This window comes from Hemitrygon akajei, chromosome 8, assembly GCF_048418815.1.
Source record: "Hemitrygon akajei chromosome 8, sHemAka1.3, whole genome shotgun sequence".
Taxonomy (NCBI): Eukaryota; Metazoa; Chordata; class Chondrichthyes; order Myliobatiformes; family Dasyatidae; genus Hemitrygon; species Hemitrygon akajei.
The window spans coordinates 107395314-107403180 of record NC_133131.1 but is presented as its reverse complement, the minus strand read 5'-3'; the positions used below and the strand labels follow the sequence as shown (position 1 = coordinate 107403180).

Below are 7867 nucleotides of genomic sequence, written 5' to 3'. Positions count from 1 at the left end.
AGGGCGAAAAGCGCAACCGAATACAATGAAAATGCTGCACAATTAATAGGCAATTTCGTATTCCAGTTTTCCCGAGTCTATACTTTTAGTACTTCACCCAAATGATAGCGTTTAAATGAAGCTCCTGATTATGACTTTTTGTTTTTAAAAAAGGCCTTTTTAAATTACATGTAAATTAAGAAGGCTCTATACAAATGAAAGTATGCAAGGAGCATTTAGAACATGGCAGGTCGGTGTAAATGGGGGGGGGGGGGGTGAATCAGTGCTAGGCCATTCGTAGTTGATTTCAGGGCTGGCCCAGAGTGGGATTGGTGCAAGGAAACTAACTAGTGCCAGCACACGCAAAAGGATTTTCCATAGATCCAAAGATTCTTACAAAACATTTTGAGGATCGGCTGGAAAGACGGACTCATTAACACCAGTGTAAAGGTTGGAGCCAACATGAACAGCACCTTCACCATGATAAAGCAACACCAACTGTGATGGGCAGGCCATGTCATCCGGATGCCTCACTCGAGGCAACCCAAAGAGATCCTTTACTGCCGATTGACGGAAGGTCAGCAAACCCCTAGTTGGAGGAACAGGATTCAAAGATAACATCAAAATAAGCCTGAAAAAAAATTAACATTACTTCTAAAAACAGGGAAGACCTTGCATGCAATAGATATACCTGGAGGAGATCTGTTCCAGAGGGAGCTGTGCCACGTGGGATCGTCTTCTGCCATACCGCAGAGAACAAGAAGCAGCTGTGATAGGGGAGAATGAAGAACCAAAGGACACAAACACTAATCATAGGCACCAATTACAATTACTCTTGCCCACACTGGGTCAGAATTATGTAGATCCCTGAATGGCCTCCACAGCCACCCAATAGACAACCCCTTAGGAGAACTTACACGACTCAGGAGATTGCACTACTGTCGGCATTGAGCCAGTGATGGGCTTTAACTATAGTTCACCCTCACACCCCCCAATATTGTTCACATCCAACTGCCAGCTGTCAGCTCGGGGTGTTTAGCCAATTTGAAGTCTGCTCTTCATTGATCTTCATGCTGGCATTTTTCCTCTTTTAAAAGGTAACAAGTCTTTGACAGTAACATGACTTTTTCTAAGGGAAAAAAACCTCAGCTGCTGAAATCTAGAAGAAAGAATATAATGGATGCTGGTGGTTTATTCTGTTACAAAAGTCATTGATGAGTTGAGACCTTGTGCTCATAATTTAACAATGGTAAAATAAATATATTCAATTGTAGGTCCCAATCATTTGGCTAAAGTCAACAGGGTGCTAGCTGGGGGTAGTAACTTCAAGCTGCAATTTTGTCTTCTTGCTTCCACTGATGCTTCCTGACCTGCTGAACATTTCCAGAACGTACATGTGTTTACTGCTGTTTTTCACTCACTGACATGGCTATAAATTCATATTTGGTTTATCTTAGTACTGATATTGGTAATGCTTTATTATTGTCACATGTACCGAAATTCACTGGGAAAACTTGTCTTGCATACTGTTCACACAGATAAAGTAATAATGCATGATTCTGGGATTTGTTGTTACCAGTGTTAGGAGAATTATGTTCCAAAATTCTCTCCATTTATCATTAGGTTATTTGGCTATAAATCATGTCCCATTTTTAATTGGATAGGATACAATTCTTAAAAATTTTTAAGTGTTTTGGGGACTTGGCTCAATTAATCCATTTAATTTTCCACAAAAAATCTGTAGACTTTAGCCCTGTCCATTGACAATACCCTTTCTGTCAATCCTTTAACTGTCTCAAATCAACTAATCATAAGGGTAATTTTAATTAAACATTACATGAGCCAAGCCAATCAATGAAGCTTTTAAAATGTTTTCAATGCTCAACAAACTAGATGGGAAAGGAGGGTGTTTCCCTGTCTGGAGCATGTAGAGCCAAAGGATACAGACTCAAACCAGTTAGGAAAGAAAGTAGAAGACATTTCTTCATACTAATGTTAATGAACTTCGGAATTCTCAGTTCTGAAGGAATGTGGAGAATCAACCATTGAGTTATTTCAATGAATAGATTTTTGGATATCAAAGGAAACATTATTAAAGGAAATATACAGGAAAATGTTGGCATAGCAGAAGAATAGCCATCATTTTGATGAATACCAGATCAGGCTTGGAGGCCTGCTTTCCTACTCCTACTCCTAGATCCCATATTCATAAGCCAAACAAGGAGACGTTGAGGTTTACTCAAAGGGTGAACTGTAAGGAAAATATTAAATGAAGAGAGGGACATGCAAAGATAGAAGAGTTCTGTGAAAGATGTGTCACACATACCAAAATACAGTCTTGCATACTGTGAAAGAACTTCAGGCTTCCGTTGGTAGCTTAAACATCAGTGATAAAAATGGTGAAACTGGGAAAGAACCTGGAAACATAGGAACAGGGTAAACTATTTAGCCCCAAGCCTGATCCATTTTTAACTGTAATCATGCCTGAACAGCAAGAAAATTCCTTACAACCACCATTATTGTATGTCCTCTAAAACATACAATTAATAAGTAAGTATCAATAACATGTTTTTGCAACTGAAAGGCTGGAGGAGATCACAAATATCGAGAGAATTGTGTTCAGAAGTAATTTATGGATGAGCACAGGAATTTCACATTTTTTCTCAGAGCTAATATTAGTCAATGAAAATGGTCACACAATAAAATGCAGGCTGTAGCTTCCCCACTACCTGCTGAATGCAATATATTCCATGAAACTATTTGCAGAAATGCAGTGACACTCTCTCAGTGTCAGCCAATACTGTTAAAACAGAGTATAACTGGTCACTTTCTGATTACTTGTGCCACATTTCTTTCATTACAGATGTGACCGCAATTCAGAACTACTTAACTGACAGGAGATTTATTCAAAATATTAGAAGTCATAAATACAAATCTTCCATTTCCCATATGTCCATTTTTGTTTGTTCATTCTTATGTCTGAATCAGATAATTAACCGTTGATTAAATGTTCACTGCAATTAATGGAGTTGGTTCTTCTCTGATATCTCAACAATCATCTGCAAGCATTGTAACAATACCCAGCTTCATTTTCACCCAGCGCTCTTGACTCCAAACTATTTGTTGTGTTTTCTAATTATCAAAATCGGTCTGTGGATAAGGTGGTGAAACTTTTCTCTGGAAAAATAAAACTCCCCTGTCACTCACCAAACAAAAACCTTGCCAGAAACATATATTTAAATTATGTCTGCATGATCAGATTGAATTTAGCGGTACTGTCCTTTCTGATAATCATGCTGTCAGTGGCAATGTGGCTGAGGCAAGGGTGAGGGCAAACAAACTCCATTTTATAAATTCTGTCTGCTACCATCCCTTTGATCCAAAACTTTGATTTTCAGACCTCCCTCCCAACTCAATAATCCTTGACATTCCTGTAAATTCCAACCGATGCAGATTAAAATTCAGCAAAATTATTATCTATCTAACCTTATCCTTGTTGGGAGAGAAGAGATCCTCATACTTACTGTTTTCAGAATTATTGCCAACATTATGTCAGGCAACAACTGAAGGTAGCCATGTGGTCTGACACACAACAGGAAGTTTACTGTACTGCAAACAAAGGCAATTTGTTCAATATTATTCTATTTAGGTATGAAAGTAGATAGACTACAGCCACTTCTTAACAACAAAAGCAGGGTAACTTGTCCAGTAAAGTTCAGTGAGTGAAGGGTTGTTTAAATGAAGTGCATAAAATCAGTCATTGTCTTTTACAATATTGTGGATATTAAAGTTGACAGACGGGGAATTCCCCCAAAAAAATCTTGGCTCTGGCTGACAAAAGCGTCATAACCAAACGCAGTCTTTCAGAATGCTTCCCAGACTTAACAATGTCCTCGCAGGATCGTGTAACCCCTGCCGCTTTTCCAGTGTATGTGCCAGCCCGCACGTCCGCTCTTCGCACGGACCCCCATCCTCCCACCTCCGGCACTCCAGGAGGCTGGCCCGTCATATCCCCGCTAATCGGGAAATCGTTTGTCAAATCACTCCACCTCGTAACCTTCAAATGTGCTCTCAACATCCATCTCCATCTTCAGTTGTGTTGCCTCTTACAAAATCCAGACACTTAATGGAACCTTTCTGATAAATACTTTTGTCTCCCAAAATGATAAAGGCACCAGCTCAAAACACGTTAACTAGATTCTATTGCAACAAAAAATGTAACAACTGTGAATAAACTGGCCCCATAGCATCCAATAGTTTCTACTTGTTAGCGCAGGCTAAGGTTTACATCGACCACATGTTTTTAAACATAAATGCAATTAAATAACCAGCTTCACAGAAGACGAACGAACTAACTTTGCAGTTTGTCTTGTTATCTCTGTATCTAAACTAAAGCCGCACACTGCAAATCTCGAACTTACAACTTAATGTTTGGAACTCCAAGGATTGTTGAGATGAACGGATTGCAGCGTTTGAAAAAGTTAAATTAATACCGGTTAACGTAATTAAAGATTGGACTACAAATCCAATAAAGAGAGGGGATCGGGCATTGTTTCAGGTGTAATATATTTGTATGTATTTCGGTTTATCTCATTTAAAGTGTATGGTTAGATTTACGGCTATAGACAATTCCTTCAAAATTCCCCGGTAAATCACAAGCCCATGTGTTACATTTCATTTTCATGTTATTCGGATGAACTCGTTGCTCGGTCCAAAAGAAGTCCTGCTAAGCAAACGAGCGGCTCAGTTGTCTTGTCCATTTATCCCACCCCATTTACTCTGCGCCCTTCCTTAAACCACACCGCCTTAACTTTCCGTCCCGGCGCACCCCTCTTACTTGATAAACTGACACGAGTCAGAACTTGCGCAGGTCTCACTGAATTACACAATTGATTACTATTTATTTGTATTTATTTGTCCCTCTTGAAATTCTGACGTAAGTAGTATTCTTTCTTTCTCTTACAGTATGGGGAAATGGGAGGCTTAGCAAGCGAAGGTAATGTGTTCATTAATTTAGTTAGACTGTGGTGTTTAGGGACGCCCATCTCAGACCGTCGGTTTCAGGATCTATTTCGGCCTCGATACTTGTATAGCACCAGAATCTGACCACCAGGATTGCTTTAGAGTTAATTATGCAAGGTCAAGTAGTGACACTCACTTTTTGAAAATACTTCTTAAAAAGTTGAAACTTCATTCTGTCTGCGTTGCGCCCCAGTTGCCACGGTCAAAGTCTGCCTCCTGCCGGTATGCTCTGGAATTAATTTTGGGCCTGTCAGCGCTGTGAAGAGGAAGCATCCGGCCAAGCAAGGAGCGGCACATACTTCATTAGCTGCACTTTTAAATTATTCGTGTTGAGGTTGGGCAAAAATGCAAAGGAATTGGTTATGTCCAAATTGTTATGTTCCAAGTACAGTGTCCACCTGGCATATGATGTTTGGATGTCTATGATTCCTAATATTGCCTTTTGCATATCTTGGTAACTTTAAAACATCTTATGACCAAGAGTCTATGCCAGCTATATAGTAAGAAATATTTATTGTGAAAGTTCAAAATCTTAACACAATCCTCTTTTTTTTCTCTCGCTCTGATGAAAGGTCTCGTCCCGTTGACTGCACGCTTCCACCGATGCTGCCTGGCCTGCTGGGTTCCTCACCATTTTGGTTACGTTGCTCTGCATTTGCAGCACTTGCAGATTTTGCCATTGGACCCAGTTCTCTTTATAGATACCAGCTAATGTCAACTACCATCAACACGTTGTTGATACTTCACGTCAAAGACTTTCGTCTGATGTTTTATGATAAATTAGTTTAGAAATTTCAAGAATGAAAAGGATTAAAATATCTGCATTCTGTTTCGTGCTTTTGCTTGACAAAGGAATCAGCCATAGTTGTCCCATAACTGCTATAATCAATGCCTTTTAAGTGAAATAACTTTTTCAACGAACAGCAACACGTGATAAAGCTTGGGCAGATAGAATCAGATGGGAAAGAAATTAGGAAGGAGAAAACAGTGGAGGAGCAACCTAGGCGGATAGGTATGTGTGTGATGGTCTGATGGAACCAGGCTGGTCAGGGTGATGATTCTATTAAATTATCTAAAGAAACAGCACAGTAACAGGCCCTTCTGAACCAACTAGCTCATGCTGCCCATTTGCACCCATGTGACTAACTAACCTACTAATCCATGCATCTTTGGAATATGGAATGCAATCAGAACGCCCAGCGGTTACCTGCGCAGTCACGGGGAGAACATATATACTCCTTACAGGCAGTGGCAGGAATCGAACCCTGGTCTCTGACACTGTATTAGCATATACTAACCACCACCATGCTTCCCTGAAAAGGTAAAGAAAGGGAGAAAGAACTAGTGGGAGTGGGAAAGGAACAGGGGTGTGAGTTACTCGAAATCAGAATATTCAGTGTTCATATCATGGAGTTGTAGACTACCCAGGCACAATATGAGATGATGCTGTCCGACTGTTTGGCCTCATCGTGGTAGTGGACAAGGGCAGGGCCAGGCAGGTCACACGTGTTTTGTGCCTCACATCCTGCCCACGGGTAAAATCCAAAATCTACAGTTCATGTGGAACAAGACAAGACGGTGAAACTTACTGATTGATACGACGAGATAGTTGCATAGTTAATGGCAGAAGGCCATCCGCGCAAGATGTTACCCGTTTCTCTATTCATATCGCTGTCTTGTGTGTTGAGTGTTCTCGCACTTTCAGCTTTCTGCTTAAATTCCCAGGACCGTCACCAGTTTGCTTCAATACCTGGAAAACCTGGATCAACACAAACAAGAAAGGATTTCATAGCAGCAAGTGGAAATGAAGTTGGATGGAGAATCGATCGTGGGCTGAGGCAGACACTAAGGCATGGATTTACTGCACCTAGTTGCTTGTTTCATCCAGCTGTGAACGCGATGTTTAATAAATTGACCAACGCACATACCCTGTTTAACATGCCAACATTTCTTTAACTTGCTTGTATATTAAAGGAGCAACTCTGCAAATGTCACAACAATGGACTGTAGTTATGTATAGTGTTACCCATTGTGTTAAATTGACTGTGCCTGAACGTAGAAAATAAAGTTCAACTGTAAGCCTGATACTATGAGTCACCTATATCACCACTTAAACACAAACAAAGTGACAGCTGATGGAAAAAGGGTCCTGACCTGTGAACATCCCCTATCGCACTGAATGAGGGTGCTTCTTGTTAACTGTGACCTTGAGACAAATTTAAAATGGGGGAAAAAACTTCTTTACAGAGGGGGCAATCTTTATGAGGGATGGACCTGTTCAGCTTCTGCATAGTTTGTGCGCAGGCTGTTTGTGAAAAGAAAGAATGGCTACATTTCCAGTAATGATGCTGTTTCCCTCTGCGACCAAGGTCTGACGGCTTACTGTCTGTGTCACGGTATTCGATGACTCAGACAAAGGTCAGACGAGGAGCAGGATGAAAAATTGGTCACGTAATCCCGGGGCAAGTGGTTTGAATGATACGTCTTTCAGCTTCCTCTGTCGCTCCGAGGGCAGAGATTATTTTTCCCCAAACAATGTCAATGACGTGAACAGAGGTTAGCGTATGCTCACTTTTCCAATACAAAGTCACGTTTTCACTCCAACAAAAAAAATCCAGGATACATCGGGTTATTTAAAAAAAAACACTTATAATGGAATCCCGTGCAAGACGTGAATACCCGCTCCCCCGCTCTATGGTGGTTACTCTAATCAAGCAATCGAAACTTATGATAGGACTTCACATTAAGTGTGCTTTGTGTGTCATCGGGCATTCTTGAAATGTATTTCGACTTACGGTTGGATGCCGATTTTCCTTAAAAAATTGGGGTGGGGAGGGTAGCAATATTATTTTTATGTGGACACAGC

At 40.5% G+C, this 7867-nt stretch overlaps 1 long non-coding RNA gene across 1 annotated transcript; it reads left to right on the top strand.

Annotated features, from left to right (window-relative positions):
- The first annotated feature begins 4355 nt into the window (after positions 1–4355).
- LOC140732145 (uncharacterized) lies at positions 4356–7086 on the top strand. Its single transcript, XR_012099998.1, has 2 exons — positions 4356–4915; positions 5574–7086. It is a non-coding gene; the product is annotated as an uncharacterized lncRNA (long non-coding RNA).
- The last annotated feature ends 781 nt before the right edge of the window (positions 7087–7867 follow it).